Source organism: Lissotriton helveticus, chromosome 10, assembly GCF_964261635.1.
Source record: "Lissotriton helveticus chromosome 10, aLisHel1.1, whole genome shotgun sequence".
NCBI classification, from domain to species: domain Eukaryota; kingdom Metazoa; phylum Chordata; class Amphibia; order Caudata; family Salamandridae; genus Lissotriton; species Lissotriton helveticus.
The window spans coordinates 201,536,332-201,539,283 of record NC_136071.1 but is presented as its reverse complement, the minus strand read 5'-3'; positions in this window follow the sequence as shown (position 1 = coordinate 201,539,283).

Below are 2,952 nucleotides of genomic sequence, written 5' to 3'. Positions count from 1 at the left end.
ATTAATTAGCAACCAAGAAATATGAGGTAGCAATCTGTGCAATACCAATGTTCAAAATACAGGTAGGAGTGACCCTAGAGAGCAATCAAAATATATGAGGTAGCAATCTGTATGTTACAAATGTTCAAACTAGAGGTATACGTGGCCCTAGAGAGCAGCCAGATATATATGAGGTAGCAGTCGGTGCATTACAGGAGAGAAGAGTGAGAATGGATGCGGGTTGCAGAACTGTGTAGAATATTGCGGAATACAGAAGAAGTATGCGAAATATGAGATGGCAATCGGTGCATAACAGGAGAGGAAAGCGGGGATGGGTGGAGGATGCGGAAATGTACAGAATAGGGACGACTAAAGGAGCAGGACACAGATGAAGACAGAGTACATGAATCAAGAATCAAAAATCAGGAGTGGCCTTAGTTAGAAACCAAAGTATCTGAGGTAGTGGTCCGTGCATTACCAGTGTTCAAAATACAATATAATAAAATACAATATAATACTGCAATAATAGGCAGACGTTCTTTCATATATGAGGTAGCAATCTGTGCATTACAAATGTTCAGACTACAGGTAGAAGTATAACACTGCAATAAGCGGCAGACATTATTTCACAAGAAGGTGTAGATACATAACTGAGCAACGTACTCAGTAGCTGGGATAGGTGTAAAATGAAAGATTCATAGTGCATGTTCAGGTAAAGATGAAAATGAAAATGAGAAAAACTGACTAGTCCAGGATGGCCCCCAAGAGAGAGCCTAGTCACAAAAAAATAAAAAAATAAAAATAAATAAAATGGCCGCCAAATAGGTGAGATAGAAACAGTAGTCCTCTGTTTGTTGCTGTTGCTTGTATAGCAGGGAGGAGTAACTTCCCTTCCCACTCATGCAAGGGGGTACAGGGATAATAGTCCTCTGTCTGCTGCTATTACTTTGAGCAATAAGGGAAGGAATTTCACCTTCTATTTGAGCAAGCAGTGCTCAAAGCTAGCTGGGAGGAATTCTTATCTCTGTGTGGGGGAGTTAGTCTGAGGAGCCTCGTGGACAGAGGTACCGGAGGAGATTTATTGGTACAGTTTTATGGCCCCAGCCATTTTGAACAAAGGAGGCAGTTTAAAAAGTTTAAGAAGTTTAAAAAGTGAGCAGGCGGGTGGGAGAAATAAGTACCTTAAGAATCTGTGTGCCTGTTGAGTTTGCCATCAAAATTTTGCAGAGCAGTGTTTCCATCCAGGAGTTTCTCGGTCTCTTCCGATTCGCAGATGTATGTGTGTGTGCTCCCAAATGATTAGGTCAGGGCTCCAAATCTCACAATTACCGATATTTTAGGTCAGGGCTCCAAGCCTGTATTACCCTGGGAAGCGGCCGGTGGGGGCAGGCTCCGGATTTCTGTCGCCCCTACAGCTCTTGTAGGACTCAGGGCTCACCTCAGTCGCTCCTCTGGGCACCGGCGCCACAACCTCTGGTCACCACCAGTCTCCGGTGCAGCCGGGGGCATTCTCCACAGACTCCTCGCTGCCCCTCGATGCCTCTGGGGCTCCTTTGCTGCTGAAGGCTGACCGAGCTCCTTAAACTCCCCTTGCCTGGAACCCGGCACACCAGCCCGCGTCTCTGCCGTGGAGCGGGCGGAGGGGGGGGGCCTCTCAGCCCTCCGAAACCTTCGAGCGTCTCCGCCGTGTCTCTGCTGTTGAGCGGGTGGGGGGGGCCTCTCTCAGCCTTCCGTAGCCCTCGAGCAGGCAGGCGGTAACTGCTCAGCGGCTCCCGGAGCTTCAGCCGCGCTGTAGGTGCCTTCCCGCCTTGAATTGCATCCTCAGGCAGGCGGTAACTGCTCAGCGGCTCCCGGAGCTTCAGCCGCGCTGTAGGTGCCTTCCCGCCTTGAATTGCATCCTCAGGCAGGCGGTAACTGCTCAGCGGCTCCCGGAGCTTCAGCCGCGATGTGTGTGCCCTCCCGCCGTGAATCCAATGCTGGGCTGGTGGCAGGACGATCTGCGGTGCAGGCTCAGCTGTGCAGGCTCAGTGGTGCAGCTTCAGAGATGCGGGTGTCCGAGGTGGGTGTCCGATCGCGGGGCTTTTCAGGCTCCAGTCTGCATAAATCGGGTCAGCGGGCAATCCAGTTACTTTTGTAATTATTTCTGCTTTTCGGTCCGTCGTGCTGCTGGGAGCTGGTGAGTGCTAACAGGGATAAAGCCCGAAAAGGGATCCCAAGCACTGGGAGCTCTTCACAGGAGCTCCTGCACGGCGGCCCCTACCCCGAGCCTTATATGTATAAATGTAGTTATTCATGTATGCTTCTTTTGTTAAAACCGGTAAAGTCAGGATTTTAGAATGAGTCAGGGTATTGAGAACTCATGCCATCATGGCTGACCAATCACGTACAGGTTTTCCTGAAAGATGCTACATCTTTGTGTAGTCTGCCAATAATTAGGGTATAAATAATGTCCTCTCTGGATGGGGGCTGGCTTTCTCAGCTCAGCTGGCTTCTAGGCTCATTAGAGGGGGGTGTGAGCCCTTGAGAGAAGGAACAGATTAGGCCAGACATCCTATGGGTTAGGTACGAGAAACGTCCCGGGAGATTGCTGAAGGGGCGGAGTTGTGTCCGAGGAGAATCAGGGGGAGGTTTATTGCTTCCACGTCATATCTTGGCACTTCAGGCCACATTCCTTTGAGGCCTGTGAAGGAGGGGCTGCTTTCCTCTTTAGACACAGACAGACAGAGAGTGCAGTGGATCAGGATATAATTAGATGCTAAACTTTAAGTTTATGCTTTGTCTAATTAATTAGGTCTGAAAAGATTTATTTGTCTTATGCATTTATTTCTCTTTATGGGAGATTTTTGCCAACTATTTAATTATTGATTAGCCTTGCAAGACTATTTTTCTTAGAAACTCTTTAAGAACTTTGCGCCACATTTTCATAACTACATGTAATGCTTATATGCAGACTGTAATGTGTTCTGTATTATT